The 23,215-nt window shown below is 47.3% G+C and overlaps 1 long non-coding RNA gene across 4 annotated transcripts in view; it reads left to right on the top strand.

Moving 5' to 3' along the window:
* The window catches only part of LOC127034717 (uncharacterized), a 163,182-nt gene that overhangs the window by 66,722 nt on the left and 73,245 nt on the right, over positions 1-23,215 (top strand). For 3 of the 4 annotated variants that reach the window (XR_007769464.1, XR_007769463.1, XR_007769462.1), the window contains exons 3-4: positions 1,888-3,890; positions 5,470-5,503. This is a non-coding gene — a long non-coding RNA (uncharacterized LOC127034717). The remainder of the gene's footprint in view (positions 1-1,887; positions 3,891-5,469; positions 5,504-23,215) is intronic. The other variant, XR_007769465.1, reaches the window with a different exon arrangement.

Genomic DNA, 23,215 nt, shown 5'->3' with positions numbered 1-23,215 from the left:
AGGGACACTAACACACTAGTGCCCAGTGGTAAGGAATGGCTCAGTCAGCAGTGGGAATTTCTGCTGTTCCCTCAGCTGCATAAAGGGTTAAAATGAAGCACCCTGATGTTTATAGACTGAGACAAACAACTCTCATACCACTATACATGTTTCGTGACATCTGCTTATTACCTGCCCTTGCCCCAGATGTCTTGGCAAATCCCTGTTCATCCCTTCTGCAAACCCTCATGTCTGGTGTAAGGTCAGGATGGACCTAGGTTAATATTTTGGAATGTGTCCACATACACACCCAGTATGTGCTGGGTCCCAGGAGTGCCTGTGTTTTAGTAACACTAGCAATACCTTTACCAGGGTCACATATACATGGCCCGACTTTGTTTCATGGCCTGGACTGATTGTGCAGACTGTGGTTCAGGCCATCGGGTCTTACACCAGGCCCAGCTTCCAGGCTCTCTCTCTCTCTGACACCTGATAGAACCTGTGGATAGACCCCCCTCCTCTCATTTTTGGTTAGCCATGGCACTAGCCTGTGGCTAACCCTGAAATCCATCCACAAACTCCAGCTGATGCAGACTGCAAACCCATGGAGGAGAGCAGACCAGGAGCCCATCTCACCTAAGCTCCAGGTTCTGCACTGGCTGCCAGTTCTTCTCTGACTGCCATTCCAAATGTTGCTCACTTTCCATAAAACCCTAACTGGTGTAGGGCCCCCATTATCACCATGTGACAGCTGTGCTTAGAGAGAACACACCCCTCAGACATAGTCTCCTTAGCGTCATTCTCCAGGGAGGTGGGGCAGGGCATAAAAAAAGATGGGTTCTGTTCCTGGCTCTGCCAAACTCCCTGTGCCTCCTTGGACAAGTCCTGCCCCTTTCTGTGCGTCAGTTGCCCGTTGTGCATAGCACCTTCCCTGAGGTGTGGCCCATGCCTCCTCCCTGGTGCTTGCTAATTGAGTGGCTTCTCCCCACCACCCCCGCACCTTTGCATAGGTTGGATCCTGGGTTCTTTATTTAAGCACTTGGTGCCTCCACCCAAGGGGACTCCTCTCTGGGGCTGGGGCACAAGGGGTTCAGTCCTTTTGGAAGATGACTAATTCTAGTACTTTGTTCATAAGGAATATAACCCAGCACACCACATACACCACACAGTAATGCAAGCCCCAAACACAATTAAAGTGAACAGTTTAAACCAGGGGACTTTACAGGGACAGGAAAGAGAGACTCCAGGGCAGGAAAGAGCTAAAAATAACTAAAATACTCAAATTTTGACAATATAACATATTCTCCTCCTTCTTGCATTTACCACTTTACATAACCCCCAGCTCCCTCTCCAGCTCCTTCCCGGGGGATGGGATGCTGAGGATAAGTCCTACGAAAAGTGCTTCTCTTATGGGGCAGGGTCCTCTCTGGCTCCCTGATCTGGAGCCCTGTGAAGGTCTCAGTTACCTCTAGGTACCGGCGCCAGTTTGGTTCCCTGCCTCAGTTATCACTGGCCTCCACAGGGCTGCTGCTCCCTGGTCACATACTAACTCCCACAATAATTCGGCGTCTCCCTTTGTGTGGGGAGTGGGAGCTGATCAGACTCCCCGGGCTGCACTGATCCTCTCCCAGCTCCAAATTCAAACTGCCTAAAGCGACAAGTCAGCAGCCCTGGCTCCTCCTTGGCTGCTTTAAATCACTCCAGAGGAAATGGCCATTGGCATCTGTAGGAGTTTCCAGCCTACTCTGTCCTTGCCCTTGACCCTGAGCAGGCTGGGACACAATGGCTGGAGGTTCCAGAGCTCTTGTTGCTGTAGCTGCAGAAGCCAGCAAACTCCACAGGGGGTCACATCTGTAAATGGGGATGATGCTACTGACCTGCCTCTGGTGGGTTTTGTTGATGTGCCAGGTGCTATGGGAGCTCAGAGGGCAGGTGCCAGAGAGGGGCTATTGCTGATGAAGCAGATGTTGCTGAAACCAGTCCGAACATGGAAGTCACCCCTATCTGTATGGTCCTTGTGCCTCATATGTGGCTGCACGGCGCCTTGGTCCAGCCAACCAGAAGTGGAATCCATGCACATCCCTCTCCACCACTCACCTCTCTTCCTTCATTCTGTCTCAGGCTTTAGGCCCATCGATGCCCCCTGGTATTTGGGGCTCCCTTTCCCTGCACTCACTTCACCTGTTCCCTCCCCCTGCAGAGCCAGGCCCCAAGGCTTTCTCTATAAACATTTCCAGAAGCCAGGGTCCCACGTCCTTCCGACTGCTGTCCCGGGCATGTGGCTGGCTGTGTGCATACAGAGAGTTGACTCACAGGGCTCTGTGCCTATGCTCTCAAGGGTACCAGCTGCTGGCTGCAACCCCACCTTACTCCAAACTCATTCTAATACACAGAGGGTGGTACTTGCACTTAACATCTTTGACACTGGATTTGGGGAATAAAGGTTAGACTCCTTAGAAAAGGGCAATGCACATTTAATACACAAAGCCTGGCAGAGTCCAGTAGTGGCTGCAGCCTTTTTTAAGGGTGACCAGAGGTTAAGGGGGAAATATCGGCACCGCCACGGGGGGCGGTTTTTTTTGTTTTGTTTTTTTACACTCACTTGTCCGGGAGTTTGGCTGCAATTTGGCAGAAAGCCCTTCAGTCACGCATGATCTTCAGTGGTATTTCAGCATGGGGTAATAAATCTTGTGTCCAAAGACAGAAGCACCTGCCACCAAAATACCGCCAAAGACTGTCCGCGACTGAAGGACTCTCTGCCGAATTGCCGCCGAAGACCAGGAAACAAAATATCAGGACAAATGGAGTCCCGACTGCACTCTGGTCGGGATGTTGGACAAACTCTTCAAAATCAGGACAGTCCAGATTTTATTGGGACGTCTGGTCACCCTAAGCCTTTTGGAGGGAGGGGTGGTGATGGGATCTAGGGAATGCCGCTGCCTGCTCCAGAAGTGACTGGCAGGTGAGCATGGTGCTGTGTCCCTACAGCACTCCCCAACAGTACAGCTCACATCTGCATCGCATGCCAACCCTGCCAACCCACTGCCTGCATGTCCCAGCACACAATGCAGCTGTTCTCACCACAGACCTGAAATTACCCTAAGTCAGTAGAAAATCCCAGCCTTCTGCACAGTCAGATGCCAGATATCCTGCTGCAGAGTGTGGTTCACTCCTCACCTTTCCCAGGTGTTTCCCACTGGCAATGAGTTGAACCGACCATTCACATTCACTTCTGTCCCCATTCTCCAGAGCTTGGCATTCTGTGCAATAACGGGAACTGATCACCAGCTAAATGTCAAGTATCCCCCTGTGAAAATGTTCAGGGTCCCCCCACCACACACACACAGAGAATACGTTTCAATGAAGAAAGCATCCACACCATCAAAAACAAACCAAAGATGAGAGAACTCAGCCACCCCCGAGACCATGTCCTCTGCCTCTCCAGCCCTGTGTGATCTCATTGTGTACTAGCATCTGAAAGCCCATTCCATCACATGGGCGTGGCGGGTGACCCACCTTCTGTGCAGTCTCCCTCAAACAACCAATGAAATTGTTGCATGTAAATTAATTGTCAAGTAAGTGTGGTGACTGGCTGAGTTACCTCACAGTGGCCTAGGACCCTGGGCATGGCATAGATACATGCCTTACTGTAGCTGTACATCACACGGGTGTAATCGTGAAGACAAAATGCCTGAGAACTTAAAAACTGAATGGTAACAGACCGTGAATCCCACTGAAGACTGAACCTGGTGATATTCTGAAGCAAAAGAGCTCTAGAGGCTGCCTGTAGCTGCTTCCACCATCTCCTCACACTGACTCAGACTTTCCAGCCTCCAGGGTGATGTTCCTGGAATCTTCTTATATCTATGAATATGCACAGCTCAAGGGCCGCAGGACAGTGTCAGCATGGGGTGAGCACTGCTTACTACTTGGTATGTCCCAGAGCCCTAATGTGAGCTTTCAAGGTTAAGAGCACTGTCCGCTGATCTAGAGTGGCAGCCTGGGGAGATGGCTGAAAACCCAACATCAAGCAGATGGCATCTGTGGCAGTGGGAATGTGTGACCTTAGGCTTTCCAGCCCCGCAATCCATATGGACCCATGCCCGCCCCAGCAAAGGGAAGGGTTCTGGCTGCTTGGAGTTCCCCAGAAGAACCATTCTCCTCGATAACAGGCTGGTTAGAGTAGTCAGGAGAGGGGAAACTAACAGCAGAAGGGGAGGGTAAAAAGAGGGAAGATATGAGCATCTGTTAGCACAGAATTGTCATGCTGAGAACAAAATTAATCTAGTAACCAAAGGACATGGAGAGGAAATTCTCAAATTGCCTATACACCACTGAGAGGAGCCTGGGTGATGAACGAGAGGAACTAGAATGGTTCATTTATGAGCGTAAATTTGATCCAGTTGGTATGATTGAAACCTGGTGGGATGATTGGCACAACTGGAAAGTTGAAATCCATGGTTATAACCTATTTAGGAAGGACTGAGTGGGCAAAAGCAGAGGGAGGTGACATTTTACGTCAAAAATGTTTGTGTCACTGATAACTCAGAAGAAAATGATCTCGAATGCTTACGGATCAATGTCTTAACATAGAAAGCACAAGATGGGTTATAATTGGTGGCTGCTACAGACCACCAAAATATTCTAGGGAACAGGATGACTGCTTCCTTACCCATCTATCTACAATTTGTAGGGGGCAGGGAGGAGGAGAGAGCTGCATGATCATGGATTCTTCAAGAGTGACATATGTTGGAAGTCTCAGGCTGCCAGTACTAAAACATGGTTTGAATTTCTAAACACTATCATGATTTCCTAACACAAAAACTGTTGCAGACAATGCAGAGGACAATGTCTAAGATAGAATTTCCAACAGTTAAAGAAGAACTGATCACAGAACTAAAAATTAATGGTACCTCGGGTACAAGTATTCATGACTTGATCGCATTTATAGTGTGCCAGCAGAATAAAGTCCGGACCAGTAATATATATACTTGGTGCTTTAAAAAGCCTAATTTCACAAAGCTGAAAACAATTATGAGCCAGATCAGCTGGGAGGAAGAATGTAATCAGACAAATGTGAATGATAATTGAGAATCATTAAAGAACACCTTACCAGATGCCCAAAAGTCACAATCCCACGAATGAGGAAGAAGGCCGTGCTGGTTAAAAAAAGTGACCTGGTTTAGAGGGAAAGTTGAAGGAAACTATTATATGGGTATAGATACAGACATATAGATATAAAATTACAAATGGAAGAAAGGGAAAGTTGATAGTAATGAATATAAATCAGAAATTGTATGACAAGCAAAGTTAAGGACAATAAGGAGGAGTTTTTAAAATATACTAGGAACAAAAGAGTTCTGACAAGGCTATTGGTCCATTACTACATGGAAATGGTAGAATTATCAATAATAATCCAGAAAAGGCAGGGAAGTGTTCAATAAATATTTCTGATCTATATTTGTCTCATCACTCTTTCCATTCCCCTAGAACTTCTGGAGAATGTTAAACAAAAGCTACTAAGGTAAGACATTTTCAAAGCAGCAGAGTCAGATAACTTGCATCCAAGAGTTTTAAAAGAGCTGGATGTGGATCTCACTGGATCATCAATGTTGACTTTCAATAAGTCTTGGCACACTGCGGAAGTTCCAGAAGACCATAAGAAAGCTAAAGTTATGCCATTTTTTTAAAAGGATAAATAGGATGACCTGGGTAATTATGGGTCTGTCAGCCTGACATTGTTCCAGAGCAAGCTAATAAGTGGCTGATACAAGACTCAGTTAATAAAGAATGTAAGCAGGGTAACGTAATGAATGTAAATCAACATGGGTTTACAGAAAATAGATCTTGTCAAGCTAACTTAATATCTTTTTTTGATGAGATTACAAGTTTGGTTGATAAAAGTATTTGTATTGATGTAACATACTTAGACTTCTGTAAGACTTGGTACTGCATAACAGTTTGATTAAAAAACTAGACCTATATAAAGTGAATGCAGCACACGTTAAATGGATTAAAATTGGCTAACTGATAGGTCTCAACATGTAACTATAAGCAGAGAATCATCACTGAGTGGATATGTTTCCAGTAAGGTCCCGCAGGGATTGGTTCTTGGCCCTACACTAGTTAACATTTTTAATGACCTGGAAGAAAACAATATCATCACTGATTTGCAGATGACAGAAAAGCCGAGGGAGCGGTAAATAATCAACAGGACAGCTCACTGGTTCAGAGTGATCTGGATTGCTTGGTAAACTGAGTGCAAGCAAACAATTTGTGTTTTAATACAGCTAAATGTAAATGTGTACATATAGGAACAAATAATGTAGGCCACACATACAGGATGTGGGAACTCTATCCTGGGAAGCAGTGACACTAAAAGAGATCTGGGGGCCGCAGTGGATAATCTGCTGAACATGAGCTCCTAGTGTGATGCTGTGGCCAAAAAAAGCTAATGCGATCCTAGGGTGCATAAACAGTGAAATCTCGAGTAGGTGCAGAGAGGTTATTTTATCACTGTATTTGGCACTGGTGCAACCAGTGCTGGAATAGTGTCTAGTCCTAGTGCCCACAGTTTAAGAAGGATTTTGATAAACTGGAGAGGGTTTAGAGAAGAACCACAAGAATGATTAAAGGTTAAAAAAAACCTGCCTTCTAGTGATAGACTCAAAGAACTCAATCTACTTAGCTTAATAAAGAGAAGGTTAAGACATGGCTTGATCACAGTGTATCAGTATCTACGTGGGGAACAAATATCTAATTATAGACTCTTCAATCCGGCAGAGAAAGGTCTATCAGGATTTGATGGCTGGAAGTTGAAGCTAGACAAACTCAGACTGGAAATAGGGTGTGAAATGTTGACAGTGAGATTGTAATCACTGGAACAATTTACCGAGGGACGTGATGGATTCTCCATCACTGACAATGTTTAAATCAAGATTGGCTGTTTCTCTAAAAGCTCCGCTCTAGGAATTCTGTTGGGGCAATTCTCTGCGCTGTGCTGATCATCAGCCTAGATGATCACAATGATCCATTCTGGCCTTAGAATCTGTGAAGGGTTGGCAGCATTTGAATAATTCCTGCTCTTGCATTCCACACGGCTTCAAGGCACATTTTAGACACACTTTCTCTGTTCAGAAAAGGCTTTTCCCAGTCGTCTTTTCAGACTCCCAGACAATTGGCTTGACGTATTCTCCCTGTCAGTGCAAAGACAACACAGTCTGGCAAAACAGCTGCCTGAGCTTCCCAGGTTACTGTGTTTTACATTTTAAAATGCAGCTTGCCTGGGGTTTGACTCCTAGCACAGGTCAGGAGGGGCAGAAAATGTTTCCATTTCCAAACCATTTCCGCTACAGACACTTGTCTCCAAGTAACACACGTTAGCTACCCACAGGTCACCAAGCCATCAGTGTCTGAATCTTCGATGCTGTATCACTGCAGCCCCGTGCAAAGGCTCTTAGGGGGCTGCAGTGACTAAACTGGCACTTGGGCCTCATGGGACGTCAGGTCTCATGTTTGCTCTTGGTAAGAGGATGAATTTCACTGTCTGGCAGTAGAGAGGGAAGGAGGAGGTTCTGAGGGCACTTAACTGTGGGGTCACAATGAATCGAGGAGCACTGAAAACAGACTGACAAATGTACACTGGAGAAAAGCTGCCAGCAACAGTGCAGGCAGGGAGTTTATTCATAGATTTGAAGGCCAGAAGCAAGCATTCTGATCATCCAGCCTGACTCCTCCATAGTGATTCCTGCATGGAGCCCATAATGCCTGGCTGGTTGAAGCCTGGTGTTTAGAAAGAGCTCCAATCCTGATTTTTTTTAATCTGTTTATTTAGGAAGTATTAATTGGTTTACAAATCATTTCCATGTAAACATCGGCAACATTAAATTTTGTTTGTTTGTTTCCTAATTGACCAGACATAATTTCTATTGAAGTTAGTTCCCATATAAAACAACTTTTGAAAGCTAGGAAACATAATGCTTAACCAGTCCTAATTTAAAGACTCCCAGTGCTGGAGAATACATCACATCCCTAGGTAAGTTGGTCCAATTATTAATTATCCTGGTTATTAAAAATCTGCACCTAATTTTTTCTGATTTTCTCTAGCTTCAGCTTCCAACCATTGAATCTTGTCATGCCGTTTTTGGTTAGATTAAAGAGCCATCCACTATCAGTAATCTCTTCCCTATGTAGGTACTTGTAGATCACGGTCAAATCTTCTCTTGGACAAATTGAATAGATTGAGCTTCTTTAGTCTCTCACTATAAAGCACATCTTCCAGTCCTCAGATCATCCTTGGTGCTCTTTTCTGAACTTCTTCCAGTTTTTCCAATATCCTTTTTGAAGTGTGGACACCAGAACTGGACCCAGCATCCAGTAATGGTCTCATTAATGCCATATACAGAGGTAAGGCTGCCTCTCGACTCCTACTTGGTCTCATTCCCTTGTTTATACATCCAAGAATTGCACCAGCCTCCTTAGCCACAGCATTGCATTGGGATCCCCTAAGTTAACCAGGACCCCTAAGTCTCTTTCAGAGTCACTGCTTTCTAGGGTACAGGGCTCAATCTAGTAATGTGACCTACAGTTTTGGTTCTTAGATATATGACCCTGCTTTTAAGCACTTGTTCAAATGAACCCAGTATATCAAGTGTTCAGAACACTCTGTATAACTAACCCGTCCCCATCACTCCACCATTTTTCTGTAATCCGCAAACTTGGCATGCAATGATTTTATATTTCCCTCAAGACCATTGATAAAAGATATGGAATGGGACTGGGCTGAGAACAGGTCCCTGGGCGCATGCACGAGGAGCATGCATCCCTACTGGATGAGGCTTTCCCTCTTCTGTTTTCAGATCTGTCACTTAGCAGAGCAGAGCACTTTGGTATGGGCCACTCCAAGGGGATGCTTGATAATCCCAGATGCTCTTTCTGTTGGTGACTAGCTTTCAGAGAATGCCTGGGGGACAGCAGCCACACTAGCAGGCCTCCTTAAATTCAACTGATACAAGGTGTGGCCAGCCATGAAGACTGGGGGGCCACCTGACCTCAGGTGTAAGAATCAGTCAGGGCCTCTGGTCCCTGCACACATCAAGCTGTTGGGGGAACTCTTCATCCACAGCAACTTCAGTCAGGGCTGGAAATTACTCATCCAGAGTGAATGGCTCAGCCGAAGTCCGGGCAGCCCTGTATGGATCCTGTGCTCTCACTGAGTTCCCAGGAAGTGACCTTTCATAGCAGAATGAGCCAGACTGGGCCTTTCTGGTGGGTCAGTTTCTCTGTTGTCCCAACCCATCTGAAACAGCTTTGCTGGAAGAAATCTCCAGCCAGTAGGGCAGGTGCATATCTCAGCTCGAGATGGTAACACTAAAGAAAGTTCAGTAGAAACCTGAAAGACTGGCTGCTTGTATCATAGAATATCAGAGTTGGAAGAGACCTCAGGAGGTATCTAGTCCAACCCCCTGCTCAAAGCAGGACCAATCCCCAACTAAATCATCCCAGCCAGGGCCTTGTCAAACTGGGCCTTAAAAACTTCTAAGGATGGAGATTCCACCACTTCCCTAGGTAACCCATTCCAGCGCTTCACCACCTCCTGGTGAAATAGTGTTTCCTAATATCCAGCCTAGACCTCTCCCACTGCAACTTGAAACCATTGCTGCTTGTTCTGTCAGAAGCTTTTACCAGCCTCTCAAGGGCTTGCTCTTTATGCCCTGACCTCTGGTGTCTCAATTACTCCCTCTCACCTCCAGTTCATTCAGACCTCAGGAGTTCTTATCTGGGTCACACATGCCCCATAATGCTTTACTCTTCCTCCTCCTTTACTCCAGAAAGCTCAGGAACACACTAGCTCTGAAAAGAGCAGCTGGTCTAGTAGGGACTGTCAAGGCTGCTGAATGTCTGTGATGGGTTCTGCCATGGTGGAATAGGTGTCCAGTATATTGGAATAAGTAGTATCCCTTTAAGTAGTGTGTGAGCCCTTCAGTGGTGCTCACTGTGTCCTATGTTGCAGAAGTGGCTAGAATCCTGCCAGAGCAACTGTGGGTATGTAGCTAGACCTGACTTGTTGTACATGCTCAGTGAACACGGTTATCTGAACCCTGCTGGGCCTGTGCGGCTCTTTCCTGCGTACGTTGTGGAAAGAGCAAAAGCCACCACAAATGGTGACAAAGGAAGGACTCTAGTCCAGAAGAACAGTGAACCAGAGAGTGACGACAGATGCCTAGTGAAACTGAAAGAGCAGCCACTAGGACTGCAAACTAACTGCTTATTCAGAGAAAAATAAATAGAAGAGGGTTAAATATGTCTGACGGCTTGGGGAACATGGACGTGGTTGGTAGCTCAGTAGAGAACTAGCCCACCCTGTACCGAGGGACTGGAACAGCCTGGAATAACAATGGGACATGTAATGAGAAAAAGGTGATGGTTTTACTGACTGTAATGGGAGCTAATGCCTGTAACTGTCTGTGCAGCATAACGGCTCCTGTTAAACCCTTAGACACAATACGTGCTGAGTTTGTGGAAATTCCACCCAACCCCTGATCTCCAAAGCTGCTGGGGATTGCAGAGCCACTCCGCTTTTATAGACAGACTCCAGAAAACAAAACCAGACAGTTCCTGAATCTGTGGCTGGATTAATGAGCTGGACAGAGCACTGCTAGTTTGGAGAGAGTTTAAATGATGCATTAAGGGACTGGTTAATGGGAGGGGGATGCAAAACAAAGCAACCTAGAAACGGTTGTTGACGGGGGCTGATTTGACCCCAAAGTGTGCACTAGAAATTGCTGTATCAATGGACACAGCCATCTCCGCGGCTAGGGAACTGCAACAGCAACAGCAACATGTGATGTGGGTATGTAATAAACTGGGGAGTCCAACGGAAAGCACAGACTGGAGGATATTCGATGACTTTGGGCTTTCGTTGTGCAAAACCATCTCATAATGCGAGTGATTGCTGGTTCGAGGACAAATCTTGCAGAAACTGCAACAAATTGGGGCACTGTCACAGGGTCCACCGGTAGGGATGCCTCCTCCTGACCACTTTGGGGATTAGCTCCTTCCAGATGCTGCCCCCATCTCTGGCAGTCTCTCCACCAGTCATCCTCTCTCGTCCTGCGGCCCCTCTCGCTCTGAGAGCTGCTGCTTCCTCTTCGTGATTGGCCCTCCGGCCTGGTCACTATGGTCCTCCCCTTGCAGGGCAAACTGTCCCCAGCTGTCCGCTCTCCGGTGCCTGATCTGTGCCACTTCCCCAGTGGCTAGTCTGGGAACCCAGACCTGCCCTCTCCTCAGGTGCCCAGCTCAGGGAGCCTCTGATCAGCAGCCAAGGTCTGCACTATCCTATGCCTCACTGCTGGTCCTCTAAGCCTTTCCTACCTTCCTGGTTCCCCCTGGGTTTGCCAGACCAAACTCCTCTCTCTCTCACCTGGAATAAGTGCAGACTACTCTGTAGTCACAAACACACCTCCCTTCAGTGAGTGCAGACCACTTCCCTGCAGCCCCCAGCTGCTCGCAGCTCCTGAGTTTTATACACCCTCCATTCACCCCCCATTTCCTGTCCAGCTGAGCCAGGTCTAATTAATCCCTGCTTCCTGGCTTCTTCTCCAGGTGCAGCCTGGTCAGTTAATTGGCTGACCTGGCCACCTTAACCCCTTCAGGTCTTGTGCGGGGTGCAGTCCCCATCACATGCACACAGAGAAAATGGGCAGCTCAGTGCAAAACGTACCACCATCACCTCTCATGAGACTACCAGTAGATTTCAGATGAATCATCTTGCAGATGCCAACGTGGAGTCCAGTCAGAACATTCTAGCGTCTCTACAACTGTCTAGTTTAGAAGACAATACATGCAGTGTTATTTGCATTTCTTTACAAGTGGAAGAAGTAGGACTGAAAATAGAGCTTGATACGGGCTCTTCTGTGTCTGTAATTTCATAGCAGGATGATCAGAGAGTTGAGGAGATGAAGTTGTAGCAAACTCAGTGCCAGCCAAACATATGCAGAGGAAATCCTCGCTCCCCTGGGAGTTATTACAGTGTAAACAGCATCTGCTAAACCTCTGTATTGTGATGCGAGGGAGTTCTGCATTATTTGGTAGAGAGAGGCTTGGAGAGATTCACCTGGACTAGCAAAGCATACAATGCCTGCAGGTTTTTAAAAAAAACCAAATATTGAACTCTGGCCCCAAACAAAAATCCGCTGAACTTTTGAACGAGGCAGCTGACGCCTTTCAGTCTTGTATCGGAGCCTCAAACTACACCAAAGCAAGAACCGTGCTTGAAGACAGAGCAGCTCTTAAATGTGGTAAAGCTCATCCACTGCCTTTTGCTTTGAGTCCAAAGGCAGGGGCAAAAGTTCTGCCCTTACTAGACTCTGGAATCTATCAAGATAAACGGAACGAACGGAGGGCCCTGTCAGCACTAATAAGGAAAAAGACTGGGACGATCTGTATTTGTGTTGATTTCAAGGTTAACACTGATATCACCCAGTACTGCAGGCAGATCGGTATCCTTTACCTATGACTGAGGATATATTTGCCTTATTCGCTGTGGGATGCTTTTCTCCCAGATTGACCTGATCTGAGCCTATCTGCAAATGAAATAGAAAACAGCACCTCACGGTTAATGAACATATTGTACGCTGTGGCAAATTGCCGGCACTATTGTGATGGATCTCGCGCTCTCTCTCCTTTGCGGGGGTTCAGGGCGCCATTTCTTGTCCCTGAATTGGAATATTAACTGCCCCCCTAGTGTCCTAGAGGAGGGGAGGGACCTGGGCCCGCCCTCTACTGCAGGTCCCAGCCCAGGGTCTCTGAGGATAGACATAAACCGCTTGAACTGACGGTTCCTTCCCCTGGGCTACTTCCCTCTCTTGCCCTTCAGCTTGTGGGGGCTTCCTGCCATCCCTCTGCACAAGCCAAGTGCCCCTTACCTAGGGTCTTGGACTTCTTAGCTCACCACAGCACTTCTCCAAACTGTCCTCTGCTTCCCTTCAAACTGTTCTCTGCTCCAACACCAATTCCTCTCTGCTCCAACACCAATCCTTTCTGCTCCAACTCCCACACTGTCTGATTGAAGCCGGGGTTTTTATCATGTTACTGACTGCAGGTGCTCTAGTTAATCTATAGCAAACTTTCTTCCCTTTACAGGGAATAAGGCTCCCTTCTAACCCTCTCCTGCTGCCCTCTGGCCATGCTGTATCACAACACATACCCTGCAGCTAGGAGGTGTGATTCCCAGCTGAGGCAGCCCTCATTGAGTTAGGGGACTAAAAATAGCCATTTGGCCCTGGTGGCATGGGCAGTGTCTCAGGCCATCTGAGATCCTAGGTATGTACGATTTGTGCCATCACAGCATGTGATTTTTACTGTGCTAGCTTGAGCAGTTAGTATGTGTATGTCTGTGGGAGCCGAGAATTACACCCTCACCTCCAGTGTAGACATGCTCATATGGGCTCATTCTGATATAACAGGATGGTATTTTGACAAACCAAGTTATACAGGGCATTCCTGGCTCTCAGTGTTACTTGGACTATATGCTGGTCATGAAAGCTGGTAATGAATGTGGTCTAGAGCAAACATGGAGAAGTGTGAATTTTTCCAAGACCCAGTTACGTACTGCGGCCTTCCCATTGACAAGACGGGTGCATAAAGCACCAGACGCAAAAGCTGGCTCTTCAGCACGAGTGCAGCAGGATGTTTTATACCAGCCATACCTATTGAAAATACCAAGCCACTATACGGCTGCTGACAATGCCTGGTGGTAGTGCCAGCGTCTCTCCTGGCTCTGCTCCTATGAGTGGCCTTGATGTTACCCCAGGAACAACAGAAGCTAGCCCAGACACTGCTGGGAAGCCTTTGAGATGTTACCTCCCGGACTGAATGTGTAGCACGTTGTGTGTTCAGTGACCATGGATCTGACAGCAAGACACATGGAACTTTTCTAGGCCCTTGTACCCTAAGGTGGTGGAGTATGTAGTGTACAGGAATAGGGTGATATATCTTTACACAGCTTGTAAGCCCTCGAGTGGGGCTCACACTGTCCTCTGTTTTCGAAGCTGCCAGAGCCCAGCCACAGCCGCTGTGTGTATGGAGCTGGGGCTTGGCCTGTTGGGTGCAGTTAGTGAACACAGTTAGTTGTCCTCACCCTGCCCATGGTACATGGTCAAGCTGCAACATTTTCTCCAGTCAGGATCATGCTACTGCTGCCACCATTGCTAAAGCCAGTATTCATGCGTTTGCCTGGAAAGGGGAGACTGACGAGGAATACTTGTGGTGCATCGAGCAGACCCTCTGCTTCAAGGATGGGCAGCCATTGAGCATGATTTTAGATGACGGTGGGGACCTCACCAGCCTGGTTCATACCAAACACCCACAGCTCCTGAAAGGAATTAAAGGCATCTCGGAGGAGACGACTACCAAGGTTCACAACCTGTATAAGATGAAAGCCAATGAGAGCCTGAAAGTGTCAGCCATCAACGTCAATGATTCTGCCACCAAGAGTAAACTCGATAACCTTTATGGTTGCCGAGAGTCCCTTATTGATGGCATTAAACATGCCATGGATGTCATGATTGCTGGGAAAGTGGCCATCGTGGCAGGCTACAGTGATGTTGGCAAAGGTTGTGCTCAAGCCTTGAGAAACTTTGGAGTCAGGGTCATCATCGTGGAAATTGATCCAGCCCTTTTCTAGGAAGACAGTCACTAGTCTACCACCTCCAAGTGTGACCATGAAACAGCAAACCCAGCCTCAGCAGAGCAGACACCCCAGCCGTGAGAGTCATCAGCCCCTTTCTTGGAGCCAGCCCAGAGGGATGCTGTGGCTCAGTGGCAGGGTCTCAAGCACATCTGACATGTGTTCACTGCACTTCTGCAGAGTGCAGCTCCCCAGGAACAGCCGCTCCAGGGTCGCTGCTCTGAATTTCTAGCCCCACTCTGCAGAGCTTACTTTGCAGAGCCTAGCTGCTTCAGTTCAGTGCTGCAGGGCCCACCCATTGTGATTCCAGCCATCTGGCTCCGATGCTACCCACCTGGCCTGACTTGAGTCCATCCATCTGGAGCCTGCATCACTGGGCCCACCTGGGTCAGTGACACCCATACAGGTTGCACTTCTCACAGCTCCCCAAGCTCTGAATAGCTCAAGTGCCTGTAAGAACCATGAAAGCCAAGGCGTAAGAGGAGCAATGCTGGGTTAACAAGGCAGAGAAAGCTGGGATGAAAGGACCCTCCCTTACGAGAGCCCACAGTCTGCCCAGCTCTGAGCACACAAAATCAAACCCTCTGGTTCTGCTGCTCCCGGGTCAGCCCTGTCTGCTCTTCTCCTCAATCCCTGGGACATTCAAGGAGTGTCTCTAAACACAACGCTTTGCTGCTGCTGTGAGTGTACGAGACCTGCTGCAGAGCTGAAAGAACCAGGCCTGCTGGAGACCTTCCTCTGTTAGCCACAGGGCACTGATCACACTGTCCCAGCTCTGAGAGTCAGAATGGTCCCTCAGAATCCTTTAGGCCTTTGACGCACCAAGGCACTGCCCCAGATACGTCCAGCAGAGAGCAGCCCTTGAAAGCCTGAAATGGGCTCTGTTATTCTGAGCACAGAGAAATGTGATAGACTGTTTCCCTGTATGAAAACCTGAGGCACCAAAATGGGAAACAGATAGGAGCCTCTGAATCTGGGCAGTGTTTAACAATAATACCGGCCAGTAGCATTGTTATAAAAACTCAATAATAATTCTGTCAGTGTCTGTGAGTAACAGGAGTACTTCCAGCAAGTTGCACGCCTTGTTTCTTACACAGGCCAAGCGGTACACCCAGCCAGGCCCCTTGCTTCACTCCAGGCCCCCGACCAGCTCTTTTGGTCACTCAAGATACAGTGGTGGTGGGTGAGGGGCCTAACCGGGGGGGAGGGGAGGGTTGGCCAAAGCAGAGGTGAGAGGCCCGACTGGAGGAGCTGGTGGCAGAGATGAGGCAGGGGGCTGCCCAGAGTGGGAGTGAGGGGGACTGGCTGGAATAGTGGCAGCGGGGGTCTAACTGGAGGGGTGAGAGATCCCCTGGCAGGAGGGCTGGCTGGAGGGGGCCGGGGCAAGAGGCTTCCAGGGGCCTGATCTCTACTAAAATCAGGCCCACTGACTGCCCCTTTGGTGCTGCAGGCAGAGGAAGCTCTCAGGTGCTCTAACCCCTGCCCTAACGTCACTGCCTCCCTCTGTATCCAGAGTGAGCACAGGGACACTTGGTGGGCCTGACTTTTCTAGTTTTCACAAAACAGTCCCTGAAACATTGGCACTGATCAAAGGTGACTGTGGTCCATACAGAGAAACCCCAGCAGGCTGAGCATAGAGCTCTGCTTCACGTAGCTAAGTATCAGTGTGGTTTTGCTGTTTGTTGTTGCAAGGCCGAGGGCAGCAGTCACACAGCAGGGCCCTGTTGTGCTTGGTGCTGTACAACCACAGAACAAAATGACCAGCCTTACCCTAAGGAGCTTATCATCACCATAGCACCATCGCTGTGCCTATGGTACATGAACAACCTTCAGTGTGGGACTTTCCTCACTTTTGAGCACTTGATTTTGCAACCTTAATGTTCTTTTCTTGTCCTTTTAGCCATGTAGTTGCATAGAGGTTCTTACCCCACCCTCATCACTGCAGCATCTGAGCACCTTCCAGCAGCGCATTTTGCAAAGCGGCTGTCATGTCTGGTTCTCTCACACTCATCTTCTCGCTGGGGTAGAATTGGGTGCACAGAGGTGTGATTTGTTTTCATAGATTCCAAGGCCAGAAGGGACCATTGTGATCAACTAGACTGGCCTCATGCATGCCACAGGCCAGAGAACTGCCCCTCAAATAATTCCTAGAGCAGAGCTTTACCCAGCAGTTCTCAGGGCATATCACAACTCTCCTAAATGCAGAATCCTGTGGCCAGGATGCTTGTTCTCATTCCTCCAGCCTTCGTAGTCAGTACAGGGGTCTTGTGGAGGGTCCCCTGTATTTAACCATTCATTGTCTCCTCCCTGCCTCCCACTGCATCACAAACGGGCTTTCGCTGGTTCTGATAAATGACAGCATATTCCATTGGGTGGAGACAGCCAGCAAGGCACCACGGGGATCAGAGTCAGGCTCAGCTTTATTGAACAGCTTAATTAATGATCCAGAAGTGCTGTACAAACCGGACAATTAATTAAATAAGCTGCTGACATTAAGCTGGCAGGTGCTGCGAGCACCATGAAGCCGGCGAATCAAAGCAAGGGGCTGAGAAGTGTTAGAAAGAGAGGCAAGAAATCATGGAATGAGCTTCAGCCTGGGAAATGCAGCCACTGGACCCTGGGAAAATCCACTACGTTCCCTGGGCAGCACGAGCCTGTTGCTTCTGCTCTTTACATGGAAAGCAGACACAGCACTAGAGAATACACCACAGGGCACAACCCTGCTCTGGATAGGATGGAATCAAACCCAGATCCTCCACCTCAGCTCCCTCTGATCCTGTGAACACAGGTGGACACATTATTTGGTGCTAATTAAAGATTAATTTTAAGGTAGCCGCTGGGGAGACAATTGAGACAATGCAGCAAAGCAGGGCTGCCGAGAAGCAGATGTAGGGCACGCCCACACAAACACTGATCTACAATGCTCGAGCCTGCTGCGCACTGACTGTCCATGTGAACCCTGCTGCCCTGCACCAAACATTCGTCCGGGTACAGCAGGGAACTTTTAGTGTGCAGCAGCAGAGTCCACATGGACATCTAGTGTGCAGCACGTTAGTGCGTGTCAATGTATGCTCCAGCTTGTAGTGCAATAAGTCTTCCTGTAGCCATGCCCAAAGAACTAGAGAGCAGCTGGCTGCCAGCCTGCTGTGGTGCCCTGATACAGAGGGGACGGGTGCTGTATCATGATCAGTGAAACCGGAGTCAGAGGGCCCCTGTTCCCTGGAAAGATTGTACCTGGGGGGGATACCAAGAAAAAAAATAGGCAATGGAAGAACTGGGCTGGAAGCAAGGCAGTCGCACGGACAGAGCCATGAACATAGATTTGTAAATCTCCTCTTGTTCAGTTTAACCTGCACTCAGTTTTACTCCTTGCAAATGAAGCATGGCGGGCAGCGGCCAAGCTGTGAGGTCTCTGCAGCGCAGAGCCAGCTGCATGAGCCATGGAACTAGGTCTCCTCACAGCAGAACTGAAATCAGATCCCAACGCGATCCAAGCAGGCAGAGACCTGCCGGGTCCAATGACCAGGGGAGGATTACAGTGCTTCATGAGAATGGTACATTTTTTTCTCCAAAAGTTCTGTCCACACCTGGCAGGAGCAGTGGAACCCACACATCATTAACAAGGCAGGGGGTTGAGTTAGACTGGACAGATCCCCAACAGGAAGCATTTGATGCACTGAAACAAATGATAAGATGCCCCATCCTGAAGTGCTACCAGCCAGAAGAGCTGCTCATACTCCAGTGTGCAGCTCTTGGACAGGAGCAGGCAGTCACTTATGCTGGGAAAGCGCTGTCAGAGACTGCACAGGGATATGGCCAAACAGAAACAGCATCTGGCTGTGATATTTGAAGTGGAGCAATTCAATCTGTACACCTATGGCCACCTAGTAATTGTGCAACCAGACCACAAACCCGTAGAGACAATCATGGCAAAAGCACATGTTGCTGCACCTCCAGAGTTACCAAGTAGAGATTAAATATTGTCCAAAATGATTACTGCTGTTAGTCGGCACCCTGAGCAGGCCCTAACCACCACCAATGGTGAGCTGGGGAAATGGGGTCAGGACACTGAATCCATTAACGTGCTGCTCTGGCTCCAGTTTCAACAGCGAAGCTGATGGAAATCAATGAGGCTACAGAAAAAGACATCCAACTGCAGGCAGTCAAGACGGTGATCCTATCAGGGTAGCCAGAAAACAAAAGCCAAATTCCAGTAGGAGCACATCCATGTTTCCAAAAGAAAGATGAGTCTAGTGCTCATGATAGAATCATATTCTGAGGACAGAGAGCTGTTGTCTGTATCTCATTATGTCGGGATGTCATGCAAAAAGCACATGCATCACACCTGGCTATTGGCAGCTGTCTTAGAAGGGCTCAAAAGTGTGTTTGCTGGCCAGGAATGAGTACACCACTCTGCTCCTTGATAGAAAGGTGTGACACCTGCCAGTCATGTGATAACTGCCAGCATGAACTTTCCACCTGGGGAAAGGTGGGAGAGGACTTATTTACCTTCAGTGAAAAGCAGTCCTTGATTACGGTGAACAATTACTTCAATTTTTGAGAAATTGATGCCCTGTCTGAAACAAGAAGCAAGTCAGTCACTGGCAAACTGAAGGCCCACTTCGCAAGATATGGCACTGTGGACACTGTATTCACCAACAACAGACCCCAATGTGCCGTGGAAGAATTCAAGGAACTTGCATGCCAAGGTGAGTTTGATCACCACACCACCTCCCCAGCATGCCCACAGAGTAATAGTAAGGTAGAATCTGCTGTGAAAACAGCTAGAAGACTGTTACACAAAGCTCTTTCTTGTGGTTTGAAAGCATTTTTGGCACACAGGAATAACCCATATCAGGGGTGCCAAAACAGTCCAGCACAGGCACTGACTGGACAAAAGACCAAAGTCCTGCTACCATGGAGGGGAAACCTGTTCCAGCCAGATTGATGAAACACCCTCAAGAGGAGATGGCCAACAATTGGAGAAAGCGGGCATTAGAGTACAACAGGCCAGCCAAGGACCTACCAGCCCTGGAGACAGGCACTTCTATAAGGATCCACCAGAAGGAGGGGACTGAAGTAATAGTGAGAGGTGTAGGGACATCCAGATCATAGGAGGTGACAAGGAGACATTTGTTAGCTAGCAGACAGAAGAGTCTACAGAGATACACTGGTCCTCTCGGAACAGAAAGGCAGAACCATCCAGAGGCCAATCCCACAGGGAGGGAAGAAATAGTTTGCCAGACTCGGAGACAGGTGACATGGAGACAGAGATAGGTCATTCTTGGTGATGTTGCCTCTTGAGGAGACCAAAGTATCTCAAAGACTGTAACCAGCTGAGTTTGTGAGACTCCCATTTGGCTATGTGCTAGCAACCTCTGGCTGCAGGGACACAGTGTGGGGGTTGGGTGTCGCTTCTTTGTTTGTAATGTTTATATTGCAATGTTTGTAAAATAGGGAAGATGTATCATGACCAGGGATCCTATTAATCTGTTTGGCATGGAAAAATACAGAATGTGTGTTTTTATAGATAATCTTTAGTTTTCCCATTTTATGGGGAAAAAACCCATATATCAGCTAAATTTTACTGAACGTACCAGTGTCTCTTATTCAATGTGCACAACCTCCCCCTTTTGTGGTTGATTTTTGAATGTGCTTTAAAATTTACTTCGCTAAACAGACTCCAATAAACTGCTTCTGGAGTATAGAGGTTACTCAGTGGCATATAGGGGTCATGTTTAAATGCATCTCAAATTTCACTTCAGTGTCAAGACATGAGTAATTAAAGTTATGAAAAAATGTCAAAAAAAGTTTAAAAAAATCACCCCTCAAGACCATGACATGGAGTTTGGGAAGGAAAAAAGTGTCATGTTCATTGTACTATGTTGCTCTGTACTGCATGCAGCAAGGCTGTAGATTACATTTGAAGGCAGATAATTGTAGAATACATGGAAAGCCCTAAGCAAACTCCATGAAAAGAAACAAAACCAAGAGGCTGAAACAGCAGGGCCATCAATGACAGTAAAGAAACAATGCAATGTGACTGGATCATTCCAGCGTTTTACAGCTGCCAAAGAACAGCGTGAAACTGTCACTTCAGATTCTGTTCAAGTGTGTGTAGAAACAGACCTTCCTCTGCATAAAATGGATTTACCTGTTGTTAGAGATTTTGTGAGCAAGCATGTTAAGGGAAGTGGTGCCATTCCCAGCTCAGATCAGTTGTATTCCCATTACTTACCAACTCTTTCTGAGGAGGAAAAAATTGCGCCTTCTCAATGACCTGAAAGGAAACTCCACTGTTGTGATTGCTGGCAAAAAAAACGGACTTCCAAAATAGGTCAGTTGGCAACATTTTATTTCAGGTGATCAAGGTAGCTCCTCATAAGCATGCTGACATTACCACACTACAGCTTGTAAAGACAGTGTACCTCAGAAAAGTTAATCATGCCACTGTTTCAGAAGCCTTTATTTTATGTATGTTGGAATTCAGCATCCCACTTGATTGTTACAAATGCTAATATTCAGACAGTGCAAGCTACATGGTAAAAGCTTGGAACAATGTGCTTTGCAAACAGTGCTCAACCTGTGCACATATTGGTTGCTATGCACATATAGTCACTCCGACAGGAGGTACTTGGCCAAATACCTTTAAACAAGTGGTCACTTTGATGAAGTCACATTTCATGAAAGCTCCAACTCCTCACGCACAGCTCTTGAGATACGTGAATAAACAAGAGTGTTGATTCCCCAACACTTCCAGCGAACCATTTGTAACAAGGTGGAACACACGGTTCAACTGTGTAAAGTACCATGTACAGTACTACCCGTTCTACCATGGGTTCATGGAGATTGTTTTTTTTTATCTTGGAAAACTAGGATTCCTGATCATGACCAATGGAGGATTATTGAGGGAACACCAGGGAAAGAGAATGTGAGGAGTGGGGCTGGAAGCAATGCAGCCACCTGAACAGAGCATTGCACAGGGCTTAATGAATTTCCACTTGTTCACGTTAATCTGCATTCAGCACCACACTTTGCTAAAGAAACAGGTGCTTTGGAATTCATCACTAATAGTCCTGCTAGTGAGGTCAGTGGGAGATGCAAGTACTTGGTAGCTCTGATATAAAGTCTGAGGTGTCCCCGCTTGGGAACCAAAAACAGAGGCTCCCTTAGAGGCCATTTTTGAAAATGTTTCTTTTCCCCTCTGCTAACCACCCAAACACATGGCCACTAAGAGCTGAGGACAGCTGCCCTGGCGCTGTGCTGAAGAAGACCGCTCCCGTATCTCCTCTGCCTCTTGCCAAGACATTCCACCCTGCATAGGAGCCCCTGGTAAATCACCCCCATGTTCATGCTGCTGGTGCCTGAGTTTATGCTGTATTCTCGCTTATTGCTGTCTGCTAACAATTGCTGTTCTGCATACACCAGAGTGGTGAATCACTTGCCTCCTCTGTATTTAGATCTTTATATCTTTGTCTGGTTTATGTGGAGTTACTTCTTTAAAGAGAAGTGGAATGCTCATTCCTGCAGATGCTAGACTTTTCAGCAAGATGGTCTGGTGGGTCACCTCTCTCCCTTCGGCCTAGGGCTTCTCTCTCCTTGAAGCACCATGACACTGTGCATGTCCCTGCAGATTTGGGAGACAGGGCCAAGTATTTGCTTCTACCTGGAGATGAGCCTGAGGAAGGGGTGACAGATGGACTTTAACTCATCAGCAGTTCAGATGTGATGCAGGTTGATTGGTAAGAGGCAGCTATCTGGAAAATGTAAATTCTGCTGCTTTAAGACAGACTGACCTTGACTCAGTCTGACTATTTCAGCCAGAGCCAAGTCATAGGCCAGCCAGGACCTGGTGAAATGAGGCCTTTGGGGAGACTGACCTGCAGGCAAGATCTAAAAAGGGCTCTTGGAAACTGGGAAGTGTCCCCAGAGAAAGACAGAGGGGTGTTGGGCAACAGAGAGTCCCAGTGGGAGAAGCAAAGTGCCATCACAGATCAGACACACAGATGAATATGATTTGTTGAGGAAGAAATCAACATAAGTTTTATAAGGGAAATCATGCCTCACCACTCTGTTAGAATTCTTTGAGGAGGTCAACAAGACCAGGGTGATCCAGTGAATAAAATGTACTTGGACTTTCAGAAAGACTAAGGCTCTTAAGCAAAGTAAACAAACAATGATGGGATAAGATGGAAGGTCCTCTCATGGATCAGTAACTGGTTAAAAAACAGGAAACAGGGTAGGAATAAATTCTCAGTTTTCAGAATACTGAGAGGTAAATAGCAGCATTCTCCATCAATCTGTACTTGGACCAGTGCTATTCAACCTCTTCATAAATGATCTGAAGAAAGGGGTAAACAGTGAGGTGGCAAAGTTTGCAGACAATATAACATTACTAAAGATAGTTAAGTCCAAAGCAGAGTGCAAAGAGTTACAAAAGGATCTCACAAAACTGGATGACTGGGAAACAAAATGACAGATGAAATTCAGGGTTGATAAATGCAAAGTAATGTACATGGGAAAACATAATCCCAACTATACATACAA

Source organism: Gopherus flavomarginatus, chromosome 15 (assembly GCF_025201925.1).
Source record: "Gopherus flavomarginatus isolate rGopFla2 chromosome 15, rGopFla2.mat.asm, whole genome shotgun sequence".
In the NCBI taxonomy this organism is placed as follows: domain Eukaryota; kingdom Metazoa; phylum Chordata; order Testudines; family Testudinidae; genus Gopherus; species Gopherus flavomarginatus.
This window is presented reverse-complemented; position numbering and strand designations above follow the sequence as displayed.